The sequence below is a fragment of the Anopheles ziemanni genome, chromosome 2, assembly GCF_943734765.1.
Source record: "Anopheles ziemanni chromosome 2, idAnoZiCoDA_A2_x.2, whole genome shotgun sequence".
Taxonomy (NCBI): domain Eukaryota; kingdom Metazoa; phylum Arthropoda; class Insecta; order Diptera; family Culicidae; genus Anopheles; species Anopheles ziemanni.
Window position 1 is genome coordinate 10,069,450 of NC_080705.1, and position 15,773 is coordinate 10,085,222.

Sequence of the window (15,773 nt, forward strand, 5' to 3'; positions counted from 1 at the left end):
GATAATTGCCCGATGGCGGCATGGCGAAGCATGATAACTCATTATGGGTGCTTTTTATTTGTCTTGATTGGCTTCCCCCGGACCGGTGCATTTCCTTCCCATCCGCTTTACTTTTAAGATTATGGATCCTGCATAAGGGTTAAACGGAGAGCCTCGCGTTGGTCAAGTGCCAAAAGAAGGGAAAACAAAAAGGTAACTTCGAAAACTGAAGTGTTCCTGCCTCGGACGAATGATGTTTTTCTCTGGAATGGCATCAAATTGCCAAACCGGTGGAGCCGAGGGACGGCATGGACGAAGGAAATCGCTGATTCGCGGTCGTAATCTGACCACACCTGATCTCTTCCCCGGTGGCGTACCGGGTCGGCGGGAAAGCTGCCCGACTCGCGGATGGTTATTGTTTTTCTTTGGCTGCACTCTGATCATTCGGCCCTCGATTTCGGGCGCCCAAATGAGGCGCATAAATCAAACCGCTCGGCGCTGAGAGGTCCGGCGTTTATGGCGTCCCGATTTATGGTTCTTCTGCCGGCTGACCATCGAGATCGATTTCCGTCTCTACTTCGCGGCCGATTAGTGCGAGTGCGGCCATCACAATCAGAGGGCGCCACAGATTGGCCCTGTTCGACCAAACCGGAAAGTCGTTAACCGGGTGCTCGCAAACGAAAGCTCTGGCGAGGGCTCCTAATTTGGCAGCTAATGAAGCAGTAAAGCACGGATGAATATGGATTGCTCGGGCCTGGGATGCTGTAGGGTGGCCTTTTCCAGCCAGCATTAGGAATGCATGGGATTATTTTTATGAGACATGGGGAAAAAAATACCCGAAATCAATCGAACGGTAGCCGTTTTGCGTGGTGTGATGAAGTGGCAGGTGATTCATTGAGTTTCATCCTTCGATCGATCGGAGCACGAATCCGAGACAGTATTATTGATGAATGCATTAGCCATGTCTACGATGGAAGACTATCGTGCTATTATTGCGTTTAATATTTTTGTGAAGATTGATTTCATGAACGAATTGGAAAGATTTTCACATTTTGAAGAATTTAGCTTTAAATAACGCATTAAAAGATACGTTTAAAACCTTGTTATTTCTTACCTTTACTTTAGGTGTTTTCTTGTTTAGATTGTCGTACACTGAATCTACTTTTTTTATCCAATCATGCATGGATTACTTCGTATATTTTTAGGTTTAAATGGATTCGCTTACTAGGAGCAATTACCTTTTTTTAAAGAATGGAAATCATCATAAAGTAAATCAAACTTTCCGAAAATGTGAACCCTTTTTTCAGCTGGTTTTTTATAACTAAAACTTCGCTGAGAACTAAAACATCTGATGGTGATGTAAATATTGTTGTCATTAATTCTTTAATTCAATGTTTTCGACTATCAACAACAACAAATTTTTGGCATAGTGTTAAACAAATTGTTGGCATATAATACATATGAAATACATATCACAGGAAACATCGAGGTATAATATTTATCAACTATTTTCTTTAATTACATCGACTCTTCGTAACACTTCACAATCAAAGAAGTTAGTAACACAAAATAAATTTGATCTTTTTGTGGAATGAGTAACTAGAAATTACATTGATTAGTCGGATTAAATAAATAATTGGAAAAACCCAAAACCAATGGGTGCTTTCCTTCGCGTCCAGCGAAATAGGGTGCACCATTCAATTAGGCGCCTCCAAAATCTCTCATTTTAGCGCAAAACGCGATGAGACGTTCATGTTTTTCGAATCCGTATTTACTCTACACTCTTATTAGCTCCGGATTTCGATTGGGTTCGGAGCGTAAAACGTTGGGATCGATTCGAAATAAATCGAATAAACGGTTCGTCGGTGGCGACCCATTGGACGCGTTGGGCCAGATTTCTCTCGACCGGCCCTCCCAGTAGCTGTCCCCACCAAATTGGTTCCATTCATTAAACCGATGTTTTCACATTATCGTTTTTTGGGCTTCTCGGTCGCTAATAATGGACGCCGAGCGGTTTCCCACCCGCGGGTCCCACGGGGAAGGGGGCTGGGTGGATTCTTTATTTCAAACGTGCCGAACCCGACCTTTGGAAAGCCCTTGCATGGGGAGTTCTGCTGAAAGGATCTCATAATTTAATACGATTTAAATTACAGGATGGTGCACAAATGTGGTTTTGTGCAGTGCAGTGCGGAAAGCTACGGTTGGCGATCGCTTGGCGGAGTGCGATCGCGCCGAAATGGGACGCTAAACACCAGCATAACCGTGTGCGTGCCGCCACCGGGACCGGCGACACCGTGGCGTGGTAGGCGCAGGCATCAGATCCGCCCACTCCCCCAACAAAGCCCGAGCCGAGACGAGCGGCGGGACCTTTATAAGATCATCAAAGTGGGGCAAAACTGGACGTAAATTGGACTGTTTTAAAGCTAATTCTGACTAGCCCCAAATCAAGGCTGATGATGCGTTTCCTCACCGCACAAACACACAAGCACCCCTCCGTGGCCAAAACGGGCTTTTAAGCGGTGCAGTGGCCGATCTTTCGGTCGGAACGATGTATTAGCTCGGGTCGCGATCTGCGACTAATTAATTCCGTCTTAATATCCGCGCGTTGGATCGGGAGTGGCGATGGGAAGCGAAGTTAATTTTGTTGAAGGAAACCGGTACCGGCTCCGTGTTTTTTTGTGGGGGCATCGGTAGGACATCAGTCGCCGGAGGAGCTTTCCAGCACCAAGGGGATGTCGATGGTTGGAACGGAGGGGAAAAATGCAGGTAGTCCTCCTCCTCCTGCACCGACACGGTCACGAGTTCCCGTGGGCGATCTATTCGTGGGACGCAAAGGTTTCGCTCGGTTGCATCGTCTTCGCCGGTCGTTAGTTTGTGAATCTTACAGCCTTCTTTGTTTTGTGCAAGAAATGCACACTCGGTGGATCGAGGATTATGGTGGCCAGCTTTGATTGTTGTGGGAAGACGCGGCAGCCGTCCGTTGCATCGTTCATCCCCTCCCTTGGGCAGCAGCATCTCATGGCCGGAGGGGTCTTTTGGGGATGAATCTCCTGTCTGAGATTCGTCCGCGATTCGCCCCGAAGGATTCTATTTCGCTAGTCGCTCGCTCGCTCGCAAGCCGGCACCATACGAGCCTTCCGGGCCTTTTCCGGGCTAGGAAATTGCATGTTTGCGTGTGCGGCGCTGGACGGTGGGAAACTCGGAACGGCCAGACGGAGCCTGGACAACTGAATTAGAGTCAGACTAGGGACGCATCGATTAGCGGAGCAAGAAGCAGTTCGTAGTTCCTTCACTAATACGCAATTCGCCACTCAAAATTTATCTGATAGTCGAGAAAAAGACCTTCTGCAGCTTGGACAGGATATTTGGCGAGGAGTTTCTGCTAGTCTCGAATTATTTTGGTTTATACTTGGTATCGCCTCGGGTTGACTGCGGCCAAGTGCAGCAGACATGGTTTAAGGTCCTCGTCACAAAACGTCCCCAAGAGGTTTCCTCTATCGCTTCCTCCATCTCTTTCGCAGGTTTTAGTGTTGATGTGAACCCGATCATGGTGCTGATGATGATGATGAGGGCACATCTAATAATCGTCAATTGGTTCGCTGCCAACCGCTGCCTGCCCTGTGCGAAAAGCGGACATAATCATTTCTGCCTACGAGGCAAGCAGGTGCTTTTTGTGTCCCTCCACGTCCTCACCCGAAACACATTTTTGCATACATTTTAGCTACATTTAAAGTACGATTAGATGGTCCTTGGCAACAACAAATTCCTTGGCACGCGGACGATGCGACCACGGTGGGAAGAGGAACGAAAGCGAAACGCACCAGGCGACCCCGATCGATGGAAATTAGACACCGTGCACGGAGTAGGGAAGAATGCGACGTCTAATGACGACCGGTCACGAATGTGAAGACGGTTCGAAAGGCAGGTTGCTGGTGGCCGTTCCAGGACCTGACAGAGCTCACCATACAGTGGTGAGATAATTAGCTTCGGTACGAATGATTCTGAGGTCGGATGGATTACCAAACAGGGACATTTGCATGGAACTATGGGAATCTGATTTCCGATTATGGCATTCGAGATGGATCATTGGAATTATCCGAATTCAAATCTGATTGATCCGACAGCTTTTGATAGCTCCAGGATATTATGATAATATTTTAGCTCCGGAAACCCTTCACCGGGACGATGGATCAACATTTGGACAGTATGATAATATCATTGATCATCGGAAGGCTTGGGATTTTGAAATTCTTTGATATGCAGATTGGGACTCAACGATTCCGGTGAAATATTCCCCGAACTCCCATGCAATATCTTTTTCATTGATACCTTTTATTTGTGCTACTGTGTATTTTGCATATTTTAAACATTTTGAAAGGGCTTAATTGTAGAGAAATTGTACGAGGAATGAAAATAAAGGTGTATTTATATAAACGTTTCCACGACGACGATTTCACGGCAATTAGATCGTTATGTTGCCTTGACTTTTTTTGTGTTTTCGTGAATAAAATTTAAAATCTTGAAAGTTATCGAGATCAATAATTCGTTTAAACTGGAGAATTTGGCTTTCGTTTTTCGTCGTGCAAAAGATTATCACTATTCAGTAAAATTATACTTTGATTCATACAAATTTCTTCCAATTCGCAGAGTGATTCAGAGTACTGGTTCTATTAACTATTGTTTGTCAACTGCTACTTTTAAAATGTTACTACAAAAAACTTGTTTGATTCCAATTTGCTAGTTTGACAGACAATCATAATAAATAACAAATTATTTCATGTATTTGAAATTTATTACATTCTAAAATACGTTCCTGAACGAACGTTTCCCATCATCTTCCCACATCTTCGAAAAACTCTTCTACGGCTGAGAAAAACCTGTCTGTTAATCCCGTTAGACGGCTCCAACGGTTTCTAGCAACGTACAGTTTTTAATACACGTTTATAAACCAATGAAAAAAACGACTTGCGTTAAAATCCTTGCCTAACGGTATTGCGTAGGTTGATTCAGCAATACTTTCGCATTGGGATCCTTCCCACACTTTTGTTTGTGGCCAGCTTGATAAAGTGCCTCGGGGTGTCGGATATACGTTCTTTTGGCCAATGTGTTCGACGGTCTGGTTGCATCCAAAACGAGGTTGGTAAATTCTGGTAGCAAAACAAGTTTCCTAATTCTATACTCATATATATTCTTTCCCTTTTTTCCGCCATGTCCTGCAGGCCTTTTTGAATGGAGTTTGTTGTTTTTGTTTTCCTTTAAGTTCGCTTATATGCTTATGGTCAATCTAATTGGAATTTGGGAAAAAGCTTTTTCGCTGCTCTAGGCCATCGTCGGCTTTGTCCGTTTCGAGTGGGTAAGGAAGTCGATTGTTTCGCACTGAAGAAACCCACTCTTAATGGTTTCAAATTTTGCACCAAAGCAGAAAACATGAGCTTCACCAAAGCGCGCCACCGATCGATCGATCCTTTCTTCCCGTTCGGCAAATTATCCCTTGCAACGTCATCGGGGATGGTACGGACAATCGGAAGAAAACTCACCGAGGCCATTTTCGCTCGATCTTTCGCTTGACTTCCTTTTCCTCGTTCGACAAAGGCTAGTTTTTGCTTACTTTGTGCAAAAAAAAAAGGCCAGCAACGAGCATCTCGCCTTCACCGGCATGGTAGAAAAGCGCAAAAAGGGAACCATTTGGCGCCGAAACAATTTAGCCATCGGTTGTGCGGCAACACAAACCCTGTCGTCGTCGTCGTCGTCGTCTGGTGGCCCTAGGCGGATTTTCCGAAGGTCGTCCCTCGCATTCGAAGGGCGCTAGAATGTGGCGGTTTCTTCCTACACGTTCGCTGCTCGTTGGACATCCTTTGTTGAATGTTGTGCTCTTCTATCTCTCAGTTCTTCCCCTTCTAAGCTCCTTTTGCAACCACTTGCTATTGCCCTTCCCGTACCTGACATTTCGTCGCGAGCAGGTTTTCGATATCCCCCGGTGTCCTGTTTTTTCGAACCAGAATGCTTCTTCCGTTATGTGGCCAGGATGCACCTTTTTTCCTCCATCGTGCCTGTTGCAATCTAATAAGTAGGTTAAAAAGTTAAGTGGCGATTTCGTCTCTAGGCTTAGGGGGGCCCTTCTTCACTTTCCTCGTGTTTCCTTCGTTTCTACCACACTGATGATAACATTTGCTTGAAGTCACGATGCACCAGTCCAAACCGATGATTTGGATAAGCGATAAGGAATGTTTGATGAATAGGGTCAACCTGTTGCTCGCCAGTGGAAAGCCCACTGTTCTGCACAACCGGTGCATTAGGAGGGGTGCCTTGTTTTTTCTTTCCTCTCTGCCCACTCTCCTTCGGACGTGAGCTGCTTCCTGCATGCCGATGCGTCGGATTCTAACGGATCCGAGCGTCTGCCATCGCGCAGCCGATATTTCACAGCCACAAGTACAAACCACCGGACGTGCCCGGGGCAACAGCTGTTGGACAAGGATTGGGGTAGCCGTCGACGCCCGATTAAATTCCGACACGGATGACGGAATCTTGCCCCTAAGGGGACAAAATACGGTTTTAGGGATGTCTCGAGTTTCGCTTGGAAAGGTCAAGATACGATACGTTCCTTTCAATCAGACAATCTACTTTGTGCAGAGCTTGAAACGGACATCGGTTAGAGCAGTTTTATGCTCTGGCTAAGGCTTACGAGATGGCAGCTCGAAAGCATGACGCATATGGAAAACTTCCTGCGTAGATTAGGATTGCTGCAACAAATAAGGCTTTGAATTTGAGTTTGCTCAGTTTATTTGTTTGAGGAACTAAACGAATATACATTTTATAAACATGGAGCACTAAATGTATCCTTTATACATAAAAGAAAAGTATGAGTGACGTTGAGAGAATTGTGAAGTCTGTTTAGCAAAATAACTTATTGTAGTGTCACACATTTTCAAAAAAAGAATTTCCCCGTCCGACATGTAAGATTTCAAGTAACATATTTTTCATTAAACTAGATTTTAAATCGTGAATAATAAATAAAAACGAAAAAATAACATGAATGAAAATATAGAAAAATGTGTATTTTCATCAATAAAAGGAATAAATCAATTAAAACGAAACATTTTAACTCGGGAAATATCAACTGATAAATAAAACCATTCGATGAAGTTTATTTTCGAAAAAAGTAGGCTGAGCAAACAAACTTTAAAATACGTAAAATATAAACTATAACATATGGTTCTGAGAATAGTTGAACGACTACACTATTCTTATTGGCGTTTCAACAATATTTATGTTGTAAATTTTACATACCAAACGAAAAACAGAGCAACTGTGCTTCGTCCTTGTTAACTCGTCATACAGATACATCTTTTTATTGCAGTTGTTTGAAGAGTGAGTCCATTAGCCTTGGTCGTTGCTGGTAACCTTGAAGATCCTTACGCCAGTTGCAACCGGCCAGGTATGCAAATGGTTCCATGAATGATGATAGGGATTTTCTTAAGGGCTTCCGAGAATGCGTGGAGCGCCAATGTTTCGTTTGATTGTGCACAGGACGGGACTTGCTGCAAGCAGCACCGAAATAAGTGCACCATGGGAGGATCGTGCCGAATCGTGGTCCCTGTAGTAAACGGGTAAAGCGCCAGCCCTTAGTGGCCCATCACAATGAGCCCGTTTTGGGTCGCCCTTGTAAACGAGGCAAATGCCGAGTGCCGAGATATTTCGAACCCCATAAATCAACTGGCGTTACGGTGTAGCGAAGTCTCTTTTCGTTTCGGGCCGAAACCTGCCTGGAACGAGGGACCAAGGGACCCGGGAGGCGTGTACCCTGCACCCGCAGTGTCACTGGCGCCAAAATCAATTCCGATAACCAAATGAACCGTCTGGGATTTTTCCCGCGCGGCCCGGATGGCCGATTTCGCTTGTTCTTGATTTTTATTTCACCATCGTCGGGCGGAGGCAGCACCGGGCACCGCTTTTCCCCCGGGAGAGAGCGACGACAATTTCGCAGACGACATCGATTCCGAATCCCTTTGCCGTGCGTGCCATCGCCCTCCGGCGACCTTTGCGCTTCCGATGCACGCCGGGGAATCTCACGATCGCCACACGGCCCTAAAGAAGGCGAAAGAATGCCACGGGTTCGACGGGACTACCATAAACGTAGCTGAAACAAATTTCTTTACGAACACCACCCGGGCGGCTCTGAAGGGCGTTGGAAAGAGAAATCCAATCGGCACAAAATGTCCACCGGCGAAGAAAGACACAACCGTGAAAAGCGGAGACGCGTTATGTGGCAAAGGAAAGCGTACGGAAATAAATTGCTCTTGTGCCTTTTCGCCCTTGTCCTTCTTCGGCCGCTCGGTTGGGCTCTAACGCCACCGCACTCTCGGCTCTCGCTCTTCCCCCTGCGGGAGACTGGATGCCCCGGAGATCCTGCTGTGACGCTCCGGAGTCGGTCGGTGTGGTCAAAAGTCGTCGGCGAAAATTCGTGCCGATTTGGAGCTGGTCCTCTCGGGAGCAACTGGTGTGGAAGTAACGCCAGCAGCACCAGCGCACCCGGTGCCCTTAAATGGAGGCCGGCCCGCCGAAATCTGCCCACACAAGGTTCTGCTTGGCCGGGGCAGCCAATCTCGATCGAACCGCTCGCCGGAAGAGAAGCGTCTCGGCTCACTTTCACGCGATTCTTTCTGCCTCCGCGTGGAGCGTTAAAAATAAAATCTGGAAAATCCGGTTACAAATGGGTACAAGGAAGAAAAAAAAAAACAGTTTGCTGGACGAAAAAACAGCACACGAAAAAGAGCTTGAACATTGAACGCAGCGTATTGAAGAGTTTTCTTCAAGGATCGTCACGAAGGGTGGGTTAACTTTATTGCCATGACCAACACCACTGATTTCCAGTGGCTTAGAGTAGGGATTATTGATGTGAATGTTTTCCAGATGACTTTTTTCTCTCGACCGTATGGAATCACATATGCACGACACTATGTAGTCTCTATTTCGGCCATTGAAATATTCTAGCATTCCAAAAAGTTCCATCAGTCGATCATAAAAGAATACTTTGTTTTTACTTCATTCGAAGATTTTCTAATTTTGAAAAACCAAAAATGTCGTTACTTTTATTGGACTCAAGATGAACTACAATCAATCCAATTGCTTTTTAGTGAGAAAGTAAGGATGTGTAGGAAAGCGAGTTGCAATGCGTGAGAAAGTAACCATAAAAAAGCAATAAAACCAAACTCTCATTGATTCCATTTCCACGATGAACAATCGTCGCCGTGCATAACGAATTAGTTTTAGTTGAAACCAGAGCGAACAATTTTCGGTAACCAAAAATTTTATAGGATGCAACGGGGCCCCACTTGAAGAAGGAACGCTGTTCAGGACCTTCAGGAAGCAAAAGAAACCAACGCATAGTTTTAATCCAGCCGTGAAATCGTTTTTCGTTAGTACTTTGTAGTTTAGTTTTTATTAGTTTCTCACAGATCTAGCAGAATAATTATTTTCTCGAAGGAATGTTTGGTGAAGTGAAAATAAGAATGTCATAGATTAGAAATTTATGCATTTGGTAATAAAAACACAATCGTGAGTGACATACTTACAATTTTAACTGAAAATTGTGTATGTTTTCATTGCAACTTCTCCAGCGTTATGGCCATATTACACTACTTTGACATTGAAAATATATTTTTCTATGATATATAAGAGAAGGATAAAACTGGATTCAAACTGTTTGAACATTTGTACGATAGTTTTTAACACAACTATGTTTCATCAGCACCAAACAATATCCATCGAGAGCGAATCCTTCGCTTCCTTACTCCGACAAATTTGTCACAAAGCACCGTTTACAAGTGGTTATCCTTTTTCCGGAGGGTCATAATATCCTACCATCCTCAAGCCATCTGTCTTCGGTAATGAGCTGGCATCTGGCAGCATGAAAACGTGTGAAAGGATGTTGCTGAAGGCAGAGAGAAGGAGAAAAATTAGCCCTCAATACTAACCACCGCTAGTTAGAACGAAGAATGGCCACTTCTTTCTTGCACACGCTTTCAAAAAGGTACGGCGCTTCGCTCGCCGATGGAGAGACCGACTACTTAATTTGTAATTTCACTTAATTCCCGTCCTCCATCTGGTCCAGGGCAAGATGTGGCAAACCCCTAACGCCATTCACGGTGCGTCTCCCTTTTCGTGCGCCGGGGTTTGTGTGCGAAATGGTCCCAGCTGCGGGAAGTTCAGCAGCGAGCTTGATTGCCGGCGCAGGAAGTACAAGCCGATTTGTCGTCATCGCAGGGGCCGTCGTCGCCATGACGGAATCCGTCGGATTCGTATACCGCCGCGCGAAGGGTGTAGAAAAATATGAATAATGTAGTCATTAAGAGGCGCGCGCGAACTCCGGGAGCCGCGCAGGACGCCAGATCGAAAGAGAGAGAGAGAGATCCTGAATGTGCCGTTACTTTGCGATACCGTAAATGATCTTCCGTAACCCACGGCGTATTTGGGGGCACGTGCGAAGCGATTCCGCCCGGGCAAAGGCACTTACGCGCACTTGCGCGCTTGAATTTGGTAAATAGTTGAATGAATTCAATGCCGGTGTTCAGCCGGTGACACTTGCCAACCAACCGGTGCTGCCGAAAAGGGACTGCCGAAGGGGGGGGCGAAACAATGTGTTCAACTTCCAGTTTGGCAGTAACGGTTGTTGAAGTCCTTCCGCTTTTTCCCTCCACTTCAAAACGGGACGGTCACATCGTTGAAGCAGGTTGATGTATGCTCACCGTCCGTTTGGCACAACAGGCGTACAACATAACGGGAGGGGTGAAATTTATGCAGCATTAATTTGCCATCACAATGTTTCTGGCTTGTGAATGAAAGGGGCGCGCAACGCGTAATTGTCGCAAGGACAAGGAACGAGCTGTCTGGGTGCGAACTTCCTGAACCTAGCCAGCACATGTGTTTTCCGGTTCGGTTTTTGGTTCATTTGCGAAATTTGAGAATGTTGTGTTTCTTCAAAACCTGAAAGGAAATTTAAAAAAACGCTTCAATTGACACGTGCAGTAATGCAGTTGGTTATGCAACTTTTTGTTACATCTATATTAACGGAATTTTAATACAGGATGTAAAAACCGTAAGAACTTTTTAATTTGATAATTGAAAACGTGGGTAGAATAAAAATATTGTGTTTGTAGCTAAACATTTTACAAGTTTACCAGCTTCTTACCTACTTTAGAACAAGATTTGCTAATGACCTACTTTTAGGCAATTCAAAATGCTGAATTACTTTTGAAATGAAATAATTACATTTAAGGGAACACACCAAAACTGTTCCTGTAAGTAGTGTCTTTGGATGTTAAGCACAACATATTATGATTGAGGTTATGGGCAACCTACGAATATAGTTGTTTTCTTCTTATTTCTCCTAATAAATTAAAAACAGGAAACAAAAGTCTATTTCAATTAAGAAATAGAAGGATTATAATCATCCAGAATACGGTGGCTCAAATTTTGCTCTTATGGTTTGAGGATCTTGTTCTGGTTCAAAACGATCTAAATGGACACAATTTGCCGACCCCTGTTCTAGATCATATAATATGCTCAACAATTGGCCTGTAAATACTGAAGACGGTATGTGAGGAATTACGATTCTATAGGTCATTGGAGAATATGGTCGATCGACCACCTGCGTCATCCGTTTAGTTTACATGCTCCGAAGGATCAAAACCCACTTGTTTATTTTTGTTTTGTTGAACCACACACAACAACACAGGCATTTTATGTCGGTTTCCACAAACCAGCGAAGGTCCATTAAACGAGCTGAAAGGTCAACCCCAAATGGCCGGTAGTTGTGATGCACCGTTGGATTTTAAAATAGCCTGGCGTCCGGCAACCACCAGGAACGAGCTGCTGCTTGTAAGATGGTGCATTCCTCGATCGCTGGATTGAAATTCTACCAAACGCAACCTGTCGATGCCGGTCGTTCACGGATCGTGGCAGCGGAGTCTTTTTAAGGTCGATCCATCACCCAGCGTCAGATTGGCCATACCCCCGGGGAAGGAAGAATCGTGTGTTGGGAACGGGGGGAACAAGTTTGGCAAAAATTTGGCAAATATACACATCCAACAGCGCCGGGTCGAACAGCTGCAGCACGACGACAAGCTACTGGCCGGCGACCAACACACCAATGGCCGGCTCGACTAATGGCCCAAACGGTGTTGGGCCTCGCGGCCAAATAAGACGCCGAACCGGGAGGTCATTTTTATTAACACTAATGGGAGCTCCTAACGGTCGCGAGAGCACACGAAATATCATAATTAAATTACGCCTGCGTCAGCCGTGCGCCATAAACCCTACAATTAACAAGGGCCTAGGAAGGTAGTACCGTCTACCGGGGGTTTTTTTTCTCACGTCGGGAAGAAAATGGTGCAAAATAAAATAAAAAGTAAATAGATGCACATACCGAAATGGCCCCTAATGAACCGCCGTATAAATGATGCATCCGCTCGTTACCGGCTCGGGAATCTCTTCGCTGGTGTGGCCGTAATCTCGGATGCATCGCGGTCCGCAGCTAGGGTCCCCTTTGAGCAGGTGCATCGGCTACCTGTTGATGTGATGTTGCGCTGACCTTTCCGAAGCCGCTCGAAAGCCAATCTCGCGAAACAGATGTGGACGGTGTTGGAAGCGAAACCCAGCCCCAACGAGCCGGGGGACACTCCGTTTAGCGATTCCAATTATGCACAGCTCGTTTGGAGGGGACGGCGGTTTAACTGACCGGTTCTTGTCGCCACCGGAGCGAGTTCAAATGATTCAAGCACTCGGTAAGACGCGTTCTGGGTGAAGGTAGTTTGATGCTGCGAAGCGGTAAAATCCCATGCTTCTCAGACGACGTTACGGAATGGAGACAAATTGATCGATGAAACCACATTAGCATCCAATTGAAGTGATGTATGGCTAAGGGGAGTAAAAGAGTTGAAACGTGTTTTGTTGAATAAAGTGCTGGTTTATTTTATTAATGCAAAAGATAACCCAACCATCCTTTTATCAGAATGTTCTTAGCACACATATTTTTAAACTTAAATTATAGGAACCAAGAGATCAATTACAAATTACTTAAATATGTACAATTTTTAACCACACTATAATTAACAATCAATTTAAAACAGTTATTTCAAATTCATTTTGATAACACAATTTTCACAAAACGGTTAAAAGATGCCAGATTGACAAAAAGAATATTAGAAAAATGAAATCGATCACGAAAATGTTAATTCAACAAATGAAGCGAAGAAGTTAAGAAAAGGTCTGCGTAAAGTAAAACTAAAGCTTAAAAAAAAATTATAATAAACTGTTATAAATATCAGCAAATCTTGAGTGATTAAAAATGGGTTAAGTATAGAGCAAAACCGTGCACAAATGAACATAGGACTTCTCTTCTCAGCGTGTAAACAACACGTGGCACATTACTGGTAATGGTTTTTGCTCAGAAACAATCCGCACTTCCGACACCGTCCGCCGGTGATCATCAATGGGAAATTCACTGGAAAACACTTCGTAACACAGTCATAAAGATGTACCACCTGCTAACCTGCTAATGTTCTCGTGCGGCAGGCACCTTTCGGCAAACGGCACGGCGTTTCCGTTCCTACCCCATTTGGAAGCAGTTCGCACCAATCGCTCCGCTAGACGCCTAGGGAGGAGGAAGGAAAAACGGAACATAAAACATGCCAACACTAATCGAACCCGGTGGTGGTGGTACCGGCGGCGGTGCCTGGTTGGCGCAGTTGCCTTTTGGCTTTCCCCTTCACTAGCCCTGCTGCACTTCCTGCGAGGTGTCCGCCTGGCCACGATCAACGATTCTAATGATCCCATAAAACATTTTCACCCATCGCGCCCGAGTTTTAGAAACTTAGAAACGCAATAGAGTCGGGTGCTCGGTTCGTGGCACCCGGTACGAAGTGGCAAAACAAACGGTCTACGACGGCGGAGGGTATAAGCGAATTCCAAGATAACAATAACATCTTGAAAAGGGGAAAAAAAAACAACCCTCAAGGTGCAAACGGAAGGTCCGTTGCGCAAAGGGACCTGCACCTGATCGACGCAAGGTGGCCCAAATTCGGCTTCGGCGCCGTTTTCATCCCATCCCCATAGGTTGCCATTTGCAGCGGCAGCCGGCGTCTTCGTGTTATTAGAAAATTGAATCATCTGGACCACAAATGGGCCGGTGTTGAAAGGAATATTTGGCTAAACGCACATGAAACGATGGCGCTACAGAAACGCAGGATGTGCCGATTGCACAACCTGCCGGGAGCTATACCGAAGAACGGTGGTATTCGGTTGGATTGGCCTACAAAATAATTACAAAATTCGTTTGGATCGAAGATAACAGTTGAAATTCATCCATCGAAGAAGTCGTTTTAAGAATTAACTTTTAATATAAAACCATTTTCATTTTCCTACACTTCAGAAAGTAGTTAATTTATTATGTAAACTATGCCAAACTCAAACGGCTAATATAGCAACCAAACGGTAAAAGATTGTTTTCCATTCCGAGAATCTGGCACAGCTGGAGATGATGTAATGGCACCGGGACATCTTGCCACTCTTGGAAACACATCGATCGAATGCTTCCACATGTTTCCGGGATCATCCAACATCAAAGAACGTTAGGTTTTGGGGGTCGTAAATTTATATTTATACACATTCGTACGCACTTTGCTGTCGGTCCGGTGACAAATACGGTTTCTTTGGCACCGGCCGTGAGTGAGTGTGTGCCGGGTCAGGTTGTCGAGGTGAGTCGCATAAAAACGTCAAACATATAAATTAATAAATTTATCGAGCCGAAAACAGATGTCATCGATGGGTGCAAGCGCGCGCCGGAACCATGGCCAGACGCGCACGGGAAGACCGATACCATCTAGCCAGGGGTGGATTTCGTTTTGTTTTTGGCCTTCTTGGCCTTTATGTGGAACACTTTGGCCCTTTTTTTGGGAGGGGGCGGGGGAACTGCATCCTGTCGTGTGGCCTCTAATGGTGCTGGAAGCACATGGCTTCTCCTGCCGTGCTTCTGCCGATCATTTAACACTTTCCATTTCTAATTTCATGAACTAGTTCATATTTATTTGGGTGAATAGTTTACAAATGTTTATAATAAGTTAGAATTTTTAATTTATAAGCAATCCTAGACGACTCGGAAACTTAACTTGCAAACATAAAATGATTTCGATTGTGTTATTTGTATTCAAATACCTTGCAAAGAATTACCTTTTACCTTTCTACCCTTCACAAAACATCGCAAATGCGTTTCATTTTGATAAATTGTCAATTTTCTTATGTTCTCAAAAATAAAAAAAAAATAAACCAGCACCATCTTCGACCCTCCCCAAAGATATTTCCCTTTCAACAACTCAATCACTCAAAGCTAATGAACGTTTTGCTGCCGAATGCTGCTCGGGTGCGGTTCTTGTACACGATCAGCGCACGAAATTCCTTCATCTGCCCAACCCACGGCAATTGCTCCAAAATATATGACAGTTCATCTATTCGCTCAGCTGGCCCAGTCCGCGGTTCGCACAAAAATGAAGAAAAACAAATCAAGATAAAACCACGTTTCGTCCTCCAACTCCAACCGACCAGGGGGGCGCATTGGTTGCGATAATTAATTTTAACGACAAGACGAAGCGGGTCGCATGTACGAACGAAACGTTCGTCCACCGGTCGGGCAGGAATTCGGTCTGCAAAAGTCATTATCTTGTTTTGTGGCCGGCTTGTGTTTGGCCGCGCAGTGCATCGCAATCTGTCCCTTATGCTGGATGAATCGGAGCCGGGTGCCG